Source organism: Schistocerca nitens, chromosome 4 (assembly GCF_023898315.1).
Source record: "Schistocerca nitens isolate TAMUIC-IGC-003100 chromosome 4, iqSchNite1.1, whole genome shotgun sequence".
NCBI classification, from domain to species: domain Eukaryota; kingdom Metazoa; phylum Arthropoda; class Insecta; order Orthoptera; family Acrididae; genus Schistocerca; species Schistocerca nitens.
Window position 1 is genome coordinate 279,747,205 of NC_064617.1, and position 13,998 is coordinate 279,761,202.

The 13,998-nt window shown below is 47.4% G+C and overlaps 1 protein-coding gene across 3 annotated transcripts in view; it reads left to right on the forward strand.

Moving 5' to 3' along the window:
* Window positions 1–13,998, forward strand: part of LOC126251485 (ecdysone-induced protein 75B) — a 511,809-nt gene that overhangs the window by 346,992 nt on the left and 150,819 nt on the right. The gene's annotated exons all lie outside the window — the stretch shown is intronic.

Sequence of the window (13,998 nt, forward strand, 5' to 3'; positions counted from 1 at the left end):
GTCAGCTGGATTGCTCTAGACATCAATATTATCCGTCGATCCATTGTTTGCTCAGTTAGACCAATGGTTTCCACTGAAAACAACTGTCATTAAAATTTTTTTCACCTCCACGTCTACCTTCAAAATTCGTCTGCTACCACTGTATTTAGCTAGTCCCGAGTTCGGTGGGACAATTGTTACCTTTGTCCTCTGCAGTAGCAGAGACGCTGCAGACTCAGCTGTCCCTAAAAGTCTAAGGCGCTGCGGTCATGGACTGTGCGGTTGGTCCCGGCGGAGGTTCGAGTCCTGCCTCTGGCATGGGTGTGTGTGTGTGTGTTTGTCCTTAGGATGATTTAGGTTAAGTAGTGTGTAAGCTTAGAGACTGATGACCTTAGCAGTTAAGTCCCATAAGATTTCACACACATTTTAACATTTTTTGTCCCTAAAATCATAAATTAGTTTGCACAAAAACTCTTTCCACCGCTGCCTCTTTTGACCCTTTCTCGGTTAATTAACCTCTTACTGAAATAATGCCAACACTGCAAGCAGCTATTTTCAGATTTTAAACGGCAGAAGCAATTCGGCAGCTGTTGGTTCTACCTCTGTTTCCCTCTCCTGTGTCTCTTAAGCCCTCGCCCCTCACTCTCATGCACATACCTGCACATGCATACGTGCGAACTGCTTGTTACTAGACGTCTGCAACATAGACTTTGTGCAGACATAGTTTTCTCTGTTGGCAAATCTCATCAGTCAGGTTCAACATCTCACACTATTTCACCTTTCGTGACGGTGGAAAACATCAAAAGTTCGTGATCCTAACCACAACGGAGACAGAATTATAAAAGTGCATTTTATCCAACACGTACTTTTTTATGTACATGCTCTATTGACCTTGCTGCATTTCGGAAGTTTGTATGTAAATGATCTGTAGCAATGATAGTTATTAGTAACTTGCGATGTGGTTTCAGTTGCTGTTGGTAACATGAAGCCACTATTACTTACTGTCCTATAGCACAGTTCTCATTCGTGTAAGACATTTTAAATGCCCAAGTGTTGGCTAAACGGCTTCAAAAATTTGCTTTAATTCCCGTTACCGATTAAAGTAGCTTCAAAACGCATGTTTATTCTGCCAGTTTCGCTTTTTGTAGCTCGTACATTTTATTTATTTATTTATTTTTCGTCAAAAAGCACGCGCTTTCGACGTTTCGATACGAATTCATTTGGAGCCGATGTCACCTCGTCCAAATTTGTCGGCATCTGCACAGGTTGACTGACGCTGTTTGTTTCCCTGCCACAAATTCTCTGTTGCTCCTCGGAGGGTATTGCAATTTTTTTTTTTTGCTATAGTTGTAACTTGTTTTGGTAAACACTACCACTATCGTCATTTTCTTTGTCTTGCCTGCTATTCCTCGAACAGTTATAGTGTTCTTCGATAACCTATCGTTAAATCATAAAAATTCATTATTTTTGCAAGCTGGTTAACGAGTTCAATTGTTTCGGCGTATCAACTAATCGGACGTTCCTGCATTGGTGTGAACGCGTGAAGCTAATATCGTTCGCAGGCAGACGTAGGAAATTGCTTACAATGTGTGACAGTGGTGTTTAACCAATACTTTAAGTTTCATAACACTGGTGCATGGTTCATTCATAGAGTGGTGTAAGTAGCTGCGGCTAGAGCACATAATTTTGCTTTACACTTGGACATGTTTGGTAGGCTATACCCGCGATTGTTTTAAATGTAAATAAAAACGTGCTGTAAACACTGTTTTTGTTTATGACGTGTGTTCCGGACAGAGTGTTCCGTCATCACGTGGAAAGTCCGGCAGCTAAACACTGTATTTGATGATGGAACAAAGCCTTTGGAGTGCGTCGTAAATATACAGAATGTAAAGTTAAGTTCATTTTCGTCTGGGTGGGCACTGCAGCCTTGATAAATTAGAGAAAAAAAAATTTCATTCCACGCAGCTGTATTTTAGAACAGCAGCACTAGTTTCGAGCATGGCCCACTGTCAAGTGCATCTACAGCAGATGTGGATACGTATTTGTCATCGTTGCACGAGGAGACGATGTATTCACATCTGTTATAGACGTACTTGAAAGTGGGACATGTTCGAAAGTAGTAGTGCTGATCAAACTACGACTGTTGAATAAAGCCCTGTGGAATGACGTTTTTCCTCCTTAAAATTGATTAGTTACTAGGAAGAAGACAACAAACTGGGAATTAGACAAAGTGGTTGGCAGAAAGGAAGAGTGAATCGTGCTACCGAGAGTGAACGCTGGGAGAGAGAGAGAGTGCAGGGCGGCGTCGGTTTCTCCGCTGCGGCCGATGTGGGTCGCGCCAGGTCGTTGCCCCCGCGCGCGAACGCGGCCACCGGCGCGGTCGTCGCCCCGCGCGGCCTACTCTGCCCCCACCGCTGACCCTCCCCCTCCCCTCCCCTCCTCCCCCCTCCCTGCACAACTCTGTCCGCCAACCAGCCGCGGGCCCCGTACGGAGCGTGTAAGCGGACGCGTTCTCTCCTCGTTTGCAAGTGGTTACGTCCGAAAGGTCGAGAAGTGGCATCCTCATTAGGTCACACACGACAGCAAAACACTCGTCATCTGCTGGCGACGTCAGCGAAAGTCATTCTAGCTGCCAGGGGCGTGCTGCGAAGGGAGAGCGAAGCCAGCACTTTCGCTGTTCTTCACCTCCATTCGATTCGCTTTCGTCAGCGATTCTCGGAGCTGTAAAAACGACCTCATTTGAACTCTGCTAAACAACCTCTACCAAGCAGGCGACAGTGCACTACAACCCCGTATTATTTCGGATCTCATCGTTCTTTTGGTATCACACGCGAGAGCACTTTCACTCTTTTCGACCCCTCTCGGATTTCTATTTCTCAGAATTCTCGGAGCTATAAGAACGGCCCCATTTCAAATCCACCCGAGTATGACCTGTAACAAGCAATTTATTCCGGGTGATAATAAGCTCCACCCCCCGCCCCCAAGTACTTCAGAATTCAGAAAATTTATGAAATTTCCTCTCGTTGCTCCCAAACTTTGTTTCCATTATTAGCTTCAAGAAGATGCTGGGGTCATTATTTCGGGAAGACTACCATTAACAACACGTAGGTCCTTCTAAATGAACAAGCAGAATAGGTCACATCGAATCAAGCAGAAGAAAAGTATTTGTGTTAGACACTAATCGTGAATAAACTACAGTCACTTTCTAATTGCCACCAGCTGCTATCAGTTCACTACAGAAATTCCCACGAGAGAAATGCTTGTGACGGAGAAGCAAAGCAAGCAGATTGGATTATTAGGGCTGGACGCTCGACGAAGAGATCTTCAGATACAGTGGACAAGCTCAGCCTGCAAAAGGAAGGGAAAAGATTTTGGACCCCTTCTTTGCAAAGGTAGCATCCTGGCATTTTCCTTAACCCGTTTAGGGACGCTCTGGAAATCCCAGATTTGTATGTCCGAACTGAGCTTTGAATCACACCTACTCCGAATATGAGTTCAGTGTCTTAACAAAAGCCGGCCGCGGTGGTCTAGCGGTTCTAGGCGCTCAGTCCGGAACCGCGCGACTGCTACGGTCGCAGGTTCGAATCCTGCCTCGGGCATGGATGTGTGTGATGTCCTTAGGTTAAGTTAGGTTTAAGTAGTTCTAAGTTCTAGGGGACTGATGACCACAGATGTTAAGTCCCATAGTGCTCAGAGCCATTTTTTTTGTCTTAACAAACGCATCCCTCCCTCAGGAGTAGAGACACAGACGAGTTAAGAGACCATTTGGTCTCATACATCGCCCTTGGCTTAGTTTATATCCCAATTACTTGATGAGGACAATATAGGCTTGTCTTCACAGTACTGTGGCTACTTGCAACACCGATGGAAAGACATTGATGTCGATAACGAGTCATTTTTATTGTACAGTTCTATGGCGCGTATTGGAGTTCTATATTTCTTTGCTATGTCACTAATGCCGATATTGAGTCGTTACAGGCAGATATTCAAAATTATTTTCACAACCAATGCATATCCCAGTACGCCCATAACATTGATGGCTAATGTTTTGTATTGTACCAAGACTACCAAGGGCATTAGCACCGATGTTTCGAGTGTTCTTCTCTGCAACGACAGACAGACGTATCTCAGTATCTTCTGTACGAAGTAGGACTACTGCAATGACTTACTGCACACTCTGTGTGTTGGCGAGGTTTATTCCGAGGTGAAATCACTGGCAGTTTCACCTTCAAGTCAATGGGCTGGCATCGATCGAGGTGGTGCAGTGGTTAGCACACTGGACTTGCACTCGGGAGGAAGGCGGTTCAAACCCGCGTTCGGCCATCCCAGTTTAGGTTTTCCGTGATTTCTCTACATCGCTTCAGGCAGATGCCGGGATGGTTTTTTTGAGAGGGCACGGCCGACTTCCTTCTCCTCCTTTCCCTAATCCGACGGGGCCGATGACCTCGCTGTTTCCTTCCCTCCGCCAAACCAGCCAACCAATCAATGGTTTGGCTGACGACCGCTGCCTGCTGTCTCAATGGACGGACATGTGATCAACAGACTACCCACGAGCCGTCAACTTCAGCTTCCAAAACTGGAGCTGCCACGTCTGTTTCTCAGCTGTCATCACAATGCTTGCCGTTCCCGATTCCCCACCTTGACAGAAGTATGGACTCCTTGTTGGTTATGGTGAGTAATGTGGCGTCAGTAGTTACACCCAGTACGTAGGGCAATGAAATCAAATGATCGTGTGGCATTATTGCCCGGGAGACCCAAGTCTGTTCGGGGGTCTCGTGCAAGTTCGCGAGGACAATGATGAAATTATTATGATGACAACACAAAACCCAGTCTCCGAGCGGATAAAATCTTGAACCCAGCCGGGAATCGAATGCCCTCCGTATGGCAATAAAAACGTTCGTCAGCTCGTTGGTTTGGGGGAGGGGACAAAACGGCAAGATCATCGGTCCCATCGGATTAGGAAAGGATGGGAAAGGAAGTCGGCCGTGCACTTTCAAAGGAACCATCGTGGCATTTGCCTGAAGCGATTGAGACAAATCACGCAAAACCTAAATGAAGATGGCGGGTTTGAACCCGAATGCGAGTCCAGTGAAAGGAACGGAGCGTCTGAGAAATGGGCAGCAGCCGCTAGTCGTGAGAGACCAGTGGGTGAGAGGTGGAGCCCGAGCGAACGGAAGCATAGGGGTGGGAACGGCGCGCAAGGACGCGGGCGCTAAGACGCAACAAGTGGGTCGCCAGCGTGGCGCAAGGGGCGCACCCTGGCATCGCGCCTGCGCTCCCCGCGTCGCTACGGTCAGGGGCTACCACATCACTCAGATCACAGTGGCGGTACCTAAAGCTCGATTTCTCCTGCAACAAAGTCTCAGCGAGAGCCAGCCATGTAGCGAGCATTAATGGCAACATTTTCATTCGTGTGTCTGAACCTCTTTATTCAGGTGACTTCGGCGATACCTTGCGCCATCAGGAAGCTCTATTCACCGAGGAGTCAAGCAGTATATTGCTCCCTCCTACGTATATCTCGCGAAGAGACCATGAGGATAAAATCAGAGAGATTAGAGCCCACACAGAGGCATTCCGACAATCTTTCTTTCCACGAAGAATACGAGACTGGAATAGATGGGAGAACCGGTAGAGGTACTCAGGGTACCCTTCGCCACACACCGTCAGGTGGCTTGCCCAGTATGGATGTAGATGTAGGTATTTCCTTATAAGCAACTTTCCATATTCCCATGATAGGAAATAAAAATCAAATTCGACGTCAGCTGCCCTGCTTATGCGTGAAGTGCCCGCTATACCCATCAGCCAACAACTAGCAGGAGTTACGAGGGCTATTCTGAAAGTAACGAACGATCGATCGTGAAATGGAGAGCACAGTGAAAATCAAAACTGTTTTATTTGTTACACATTCCAGCTACTTCTCTATATAATCGCCGCTCTGACTTTCCAATTCCATCGTCATAGAAGGCAGCTTCCTGTGCTTTCGGACAATTTTCTATGCTGGACTGTAGCTCGTTGTCTGTGCAAAAATGTTGTCTTCATAGCCAGTGGTTCATTTGAGCACAGATGAAAATCAGAGGTAGTTAAGTCTGGACTGTATGGTGGGTGATCAAACACTTCCAATCCAAAAATGGTTCAAATGGCTCTGAGCACTATGGGACTTAACATCTGAGGTCATCAGTGCCCTAGAACTTAGAACTACCTAAACCTAACTAACCTAAGGACATCACATACATCCATGCCCGAGGCAGGATTCGAACCTGCGACCGTAGCGGTCGCGCGGTTCCAGACTGAAGCGCCTAAAACCGCTCGGCCACACCGGCCGGCTCCAATCTAAAACTGTGCAGGAGCATCCTCGTCGCCTCTGCAGAACGGTCATGAAGAAGCAAGCACATGACAGTCAAGTTATGTGGATTTGCACGATATCAGGCAAAATCTCTCGGCAGGCACCCATACATGGTGGGAGACACTATTTTCTAGGCATCTTTACGCGCTCACTATGTGCTCAGAACTGAGAAGAGCGATATGACGCTGCCTACGGTTATACTAGAGACGCTATCCAACACATCTGTGGAAAGCGTCATCGGATTTTCACTGTCGTTTCCATTTCGCAACCGATCGTTCCTTACTTTCCAAATAGCTCTAGTACGTAGTTCAGATTGAGGAACCATTCATCTGCCCTAGTCCTACTTTCCATCCGGGGTTAAAGATGGATGAACGAAAAAAACTGCCATAGCAGTTAGCATTGCTGATTGTTGTATCCAGTAACCAGAGTTCATTCCAGGGTACCATGTTAGAATTTGTCCGCCCCCGGTAGCTGAATGGATATGTGCCGGGTGCAGTCGGTGTGCACATTTGACAGCTGATAATGAACCTCACGCTTCTCTCACCACTAAATATGTAATGCACATACTATACCATGAAATGATCTACATGTTCCTTTTCACAGAGTGATCTTTATTGACAATAAATAAATAAATGAAAAAAATGGTTAGCGTGACGGATTGTCAATCCTCTGGGCCCGGATTCAATTCCTGACTGGGTCGGGGAATTTTCTCCTCCCAGGGACTGGGTGTTTTGCTGTCCTCATCATCATCCTAACACCCTCATCGACTGCAGGTCGCCGAAGTGGCGTCAAATTGAAAGACCGGCACCCGGCGAACGGTCTGCCCGACGGGGAACCCTCGCCATACGATTAAATAATAAAATGTTAGAATTTTCTCTGGCTAAAAAAATCGATACCCACTCTGCCTTGTGGGGCTAAATGAAAAGCTGTTCCAAACAATAAAATCAGCATGCCACCGCAGTCACTGCAGGAGAATGCATTTAGAGAGTCTCATTGTTGTGTAGACAGTAATGGGCAGTGTAGGAGGTTGGGGAAGAAGTTGAGGAACAGAAGGGCTTGAATTCTGAGCACATCTAGAATGAAGTGCAACAAGAGTCGAATGTTTGGGCACATACTGAGGCATTATTTATTGAAGTGGTATTCGAGGTAGAGACGGAGGGAAGGGGGGGGGGGGGGGAGGGCAAAGAGTAAATTGAATGGAAGTAGTAAATACACAAGGAAGGATAAGCCGTGGAGAGATTTCAGTTTCCTCCATTTGGATAGACTTATTGTCTTTTTATGTGGTCAGGTAGAAGAAGGCAACAATGCTTAGCACAATTTATGGCCTCTTAGCACAGTGACTGTGGTCTCAAGTCGGACTACGAAATGACGGCACTACACGGGAACTGTTGCCTTTGTTCGTCGAGCCTCGTGACCTATTAGGAGTGCTGACTCACTGTGTAAACAATAGAGGTCTCCTCATTGTCCGCTCCTCCAATTAGGCTGTCCGTTCTCGCTTAATGCGATAAAAGTTTCCAGGGCGGCGCGAGTGAGCGAGTGCGTCCAGACAAAGAGGGAGAGCACTCTGTCAGCTGCCGCCCCCGCAGTGCTGCTGAGAAAGGGAGAGCGGAACCACTCTTACTGCTGCTGGCTGGCTGCTCTCACTCTTCACGATGTCTGCTCTCTCTGACACAGCGTTCTGAGCAGGGCCACTGTGCTGGATGAGAGACGAAAAATACGTATGTGAAGCAGCACTCTCTAGACATGTTTACGGCCGTCAAACTACAACCTCTGCCGCAAATGGAAACCCCCGATTTTCTGTACCTGTTTGATAAAGTACTTATTCCATTTTCAAGCTAATAGGGTCATGTTTGTGTGTAACCACCGAGACTTTGAGAGAATGAGCGTATAAGTACTGGACCGCTCGTTACATTAGCAGCTGGACGTTCTTATACAGCTGGTCTAGGAGTTACAGGATATCAGCAGAAAGATGAACACGTACTGGATTTCAACAGACAGCAATACTGGTAACTTTATCTGCTTTTTTTAATGACAGTGTGCGACATCTGTGTTCTCTTGCACAAGGAGACCTGTTGGTCGCTTCGCCGCTCATACTGAAAAAGTAGATAATTTAAGTCACTGGCGTCGAGGCGCACAGTTTGACAGTCTCTTAAGCCTGTAATCTGGAAGAGATTGCGAAAGTTTTCGCGGTGGAAGCGCATCCTTGTGACGTAACGTGTGTCCGATACGTAAACTTCGATCTTGCCGAGGACAACAGGTTTTTTTTTTTTTTTTTTTTTTTTTTTTATGGCGGCCACTGTTCTAGCGTGTTAGTTCCCTCTCTGTTTTTCATGCGCTTTACGCCGCCACTTGAAGCAGATAACGGCATCGTGATGCCAGCTGAGGATCTACTTGAATGAGAAGTCTGCGAAGCTGACAGCGATCGGGTAAGCGCTGTGCAGACCCCACAGCTTGAATACAACATCCGATTGAAACCATTGGAAGAGCATGGTACGGCGATCTGGAGGAACTGAATGGTCCAACAGTGCCAGTAGATGGAGCTCCAGCTTTTTAGGTTGAAACTGATGGTCACATGTTTATAGTCGGGGATGCGTAACTGCCTGTTGTACGTTGAGCTACTTCCGAGAAGGTGCACGTGATCGTTTTGCTGAATGCTTTGGTATTCAGGGAAACAGTGGCCGTTCACAAAACTAGCATACAGGATAGTCCAGTCGAATGATTTGTTTTCGTAATATGAACGCCGTGGTCTCCCAACACTGCTGTAGTATTGAAAGACGAGAGAACAGTTAACGAGTCATATATGATCATGATCTCTTTTGCTGTACGGCTGCAGCGGACTGTTGGACTCCGATTTTATATTTCAATGGTTTAAACACCCCTCATGTAAATACCTGTTATACTGTACGAATTCAGCAATTAATTATCTATCGTTTACTCCAACCTGAAAACTGAAGGACCGCGCGGAGTGGCCGTGCGGTTTGAGGGGCCATGTAGCGGATTGCGCCGCCACTCCCGCCGGAGATTCGAGTCCTCCCTCGCGCATGAGTGTGTGTGTTGTTCTTAGCATAAGTTAGTTTAAGTAGTGTGTAAGTCTAGAGACCGATGACCTAAGCAGTTTGGTCCCTTAGGAATTCACACACATTTGAACAAAACTGGCGGTCTGCTCAAGGCTAGTACTTGCGCGGTGAACGCTGAAATCTTCTGAGGGCAGAAGTGTGTCTCTTCCGCTGTGTGGGACGCTCCAGCAGCCATTGTTCTTCTAGGCACGTACAGTAATAGCGTCATCAAGCATAGAATCTGCCATTCTGGCAGATTCTTAAAGAATCTCCTGTGTATAAAATCTCCGTTTTAAGAAAAGCGAGTTTTTTCACGGGTCAATACAAGACGTTGCTCACATTAGCAATTTGATTAGCAATTTTCGGCCCAGCAGTATTTTAGTCGTGTCTCGGCACCGCGTTTGGTCGCCCATCGGGAATATGTTATTAGCTGTTTGGAAGTAATAAATGTAAATGTCGAGCCGGCCGGTGTGGCCGTGTGGTCTAGGCGCTTCAGTCTGGAACCGCGTGACCGCTCCGGTCGCAGGTTCGAATCCTGCCTCGGGCATGGATGTGTGTGATGTCCTTAGGTTAGTTAGGTTTAAGTAGTTCTAAGTTCTAGGGGACTGATGACCTTAGATGTTAAGTCCCATAGTGCTCAGAGCCATTTGAACCATTTGTAAATGTCGTGTGACTAGCGCCTCCCGTCGGGTAGACCATTCGCCTGGTGCAAGTCTTTCGATTAGACGCCACTTCGGCGACTTGCACTTCGATGGGGATGAAATAATGATGATTAGCACAACACAACACCCAGTCCCTGAGCGGAGAAAATCTCCGACCCAGACGGGAATCGAACCCGGGCCATTAAGATTGACATTCTGTCGCGCTGACCACTCAGCTACCGGGGGCGGACATGTAAGTAATATCCGTGCACTTAGTGAATAATGATCCACTATCGACTGACATCGCTGTTTGCATCGATTCAAGCGTCGCTTGGCACTGAGAAGAGAGACGTGTGGGTTATGAGGTGTTGTTCGGCGACTGTACCCAGTTCTTTTTAAATCCCTAAGAAGAGCCATTGTGCTAGTTGGGCTGCTGGTAACACTTTGAAACTCACAAGTGATTTCCTCTGCTGATTTCACGCGATTTTTTATAAAACCACTTTCCACAATGCTCGATAGTGCCTGTCCGTCAATAGTTGAGATCTGTCTGGTTGCTGTGGTTGTTCGTTCGCGTTTCCATTTCGCAATCATACTGCCAACAGTCGACTTGGGCAGTTTTAGAAGAGTAGAAGTCTCCCTGAGCAACGGCCTTGCCGCAGTGGATACACCGGTTCCCGTGAGATCACCGAAGTTAAGCGCTGTCGGGCGTGGTCGGCACTTGGATGAGTGGCCATCCCGGCCGCCGTGCACTGTCGCCATTTTTCGGGGTGCACTCAGCCTCGTTATGCCAATTGAGGAGCTACTCGACCGATTAGTAGCGGCTTCGGCCAAGAATACCATCATAACGACCGGGAGAGCGCTGTGCTGACCCGACGCCCCTCCTATCCGCATCCTCCTCTGAGGATGACACGGCGGTCGGATGGTCCCGGTAGACCACTCTCCCTGATGGATTTGTTACTCAGGTGACAAATCCATCAGGGAGAGTGGTCTGCGTTCGACCTAGTCTGCTGTTACCGCTTCCCTACTGACAACACAGTACTGACCGCCTCCTTGTGTACTGACGGGTCCGCGTCTCGTGCCACCTAGTGGTTACGTGGGGGTGTCCGGATGCTTCTGCTGAGCCAGAGTATGTGCCAGACCCTCTGCAGGGCTGCGGGGTGCCGGTGCAGCGTGTCGCAAGATGAGCGCCACCTCCGCGGCAGCGCCAGCGCCGGAGCTCAGTGCCCCACTTGCGGCTTCGAGGCCGGCGCGGCCCACATGGCGGTCGTTCACCTCTGCTCCGCTCGCAACTCTCACTGCCCGCCTCGCCTGCCCCCGCACAGCCGCCACCCGCGCCGCTTTGTCCCCACACTCGTGCTGCTGCCCGTTTCCACGTAACACTCGAATGGCCAACAATCGCCTCACCGTTACCTCCAGGCGTGCGCTCCAGCGGCCATTGTTCTTCTAGGCATGTGCAGTAACAGCGTCACCACGCATAGCGTCTGCTAAGATTCTTCTGTGTATAAAAGCTCCATTTCAAGAAAAGCCAGTTTTTCACGTTATTCTTTGACACTGTCAGTTAGGAGATTAATCTCCTGGTTTGCCACGTAATAACCTCCTCTTTCTATTGGATACCTCCTTCATTGTAGTAACACTGGTTTCCTTCTCCTGATACCACTCAAGACTTCAGTAATCGTACTTCCAAGGTATTTAAGTGCTCTGACTTGGCTAAAAACAACTTATCTTGTGCCAGCCGCCTTCTTTTGCCGATCACCATACTCTTTGTTTTTGCTGTACTGATTCTCATCCCATACTCTTCGCAAGCATCATTCAGATCCTTTAGCATTTTATTTACAGTTCATTCAGTTTCTGCCCCTAATATCATGTCGTTAGCAAATTTTATGCACTGTATTCTCTTTCCACCAATACACTCCTCTTTTTTCATCTAAGCCTTTCGCAATAATCTCCTCCATGTATAAGCTGATCAATAAAGGGGAGAGGCAATAACCTTGTCGCCGGCCGGAGTGGCCAAGCGGTTGTAGGCGCTACAGTCTGGAACCGCGCTACCGCTACGGTCGTAGGTTCGAATCCTGCCTCGGGCGTGGATGTGTGTGATGTCCTTAGGTTAGTTAGGTTTAAGTAGTTCTAAGTTTTACGGGACTGATGACCTCAGATGTTAAGTCCCATAGTGCTCAGAGCCATTATAAGCCAATAAACTTGTCTAATGCTCGTGCCAATGCTGCTTGCTTCAGATATTTCATTTCTAGTCCTTATTCTTACTTTATGTTGTAAATATAGATTCTGCATCAATCATCTCTCCTCCAATCTACTCCTTTCCTCTTCAAAATATCAATAAGCTTGTTCCATTGTACCCTATCGAAAGCTATTTCCAAATCAAAAAAAATAGCATAAATTTGTCTACCTTTCTCAGTGTATCTTTCCCCTACGACTCGTAACATGCCAGTAGCATGTCTTGTTCCTTTTTCTCTCCTAAATTCGAACTGTTCCTCCCCCGTCCATCTATTGAACTTACCAGCTATCACCCTCATAATATCTCACTTTCTGTACTGTCTAGCCGGCCGAGCGGTTCTAGGCGCTTCAGTCTGCCTCGGGCATGGATGTGTGTGATGTCCTTAGGTTAGTTAGGTTTAAGTACTTCTAAGTTCTAGGGGACTAATGACCGCAGATGTTAAGTCCCATAGTGCTCAGAGCCATTTGAACCATTTGTACTGTCTAATTTGAGAAAGAAATATATTCTCGGCAAGAGATTTTAACAGAAAAGTCTATAGTTGTCGTATGCACTTTTTCCTGCTTTTGATACCTTTCAAGAGCGTCATATATTGCACAAAGATGAGGCCGCTAGCTTATATGATTGCCCGATTACAACATGTTACACGCTGTCCACCACCTCTCAGAACGTGAGTGTGTTACGCTCCCGTTATCCGGCCTCAGCGGGCCCGGTATGCAGCTTTCTTTACGTGTCAGTCGCCGCCACGCCACGGTGGGACCATTACCTCACACGCGGTAGGCTAGCAGCATTCGCTAAGGCGCCTCGCGCCTTCTCGCCGATTTCACTTCCGCTACGGCCGGTGGCTGGTTTATATAACCGACGGCCGACTTAGCGCGCTTCGCTGTAGCAGACGGCACAACGCACGTTGTATGCACGTTTTCGTCGCCTTAAATCCGCTGGTAAATGTTTGGCCCGTGCCTTAGGCGTAATTGAGTCTAACTATTGCAGTTTGAATCACCGAAGGAAGGAGTACGGTTCAGAACACCATACATACTTAATTAGCAAGGCAAATAAAGTCACTGCAGTTTATCCACGATTTCTCTGAATCGCTATGCATTGCCCAATCCGGACGCAGTTCTTACGGGTCCTCGGTTATTGTTAGTATTCCGCCACAGCAGGATACGAACGAAACTAGTCAGTGTATGCTAAGACAACCCATTAGTATTCTGCCATCCATATTTACATTTTACTGTCGGCTATTCGTCCCTGATCTCCTCCATCTTTATCAGTATCTGTACAGCAAACCCATTTTAATGACCATGTTATCACCGAAAAGTCCAACCTCGTAAGGTTCGGTAAAGCTTTGCTTAACCAGACCGTTCGAGCATCGAGGTTTTTCTTCTAGGCACAATCCCATTCTAGGTATGAACTGACTTACCTGGCCAGTTATAAAGTGGTTACAGATTAAGGCAGACTCCGAAAACGGTGCAACTTGCCGTTTTTCATACAACAGCTATTGCCAGAAGTGAAAGGTGAAGTTTGACAGCGACCCACATGCTTCAGAGTGCACTATTTTTGATAGCAAGAGATTTATGTGTTTTAACTCGTAGCTAATTTCGATCAGTGATGCTCCTCTTCAGACAGTCTGCGTGAATAGAACGGTTAAATGCTAACTAATTGAAACTCTCAGCCGCCGACAGGTGTTTTTGATATACCTCGATGGGGACAGCTGAGAATGTGTGCCCCGACCAGGACTCGAACCCGGGACCT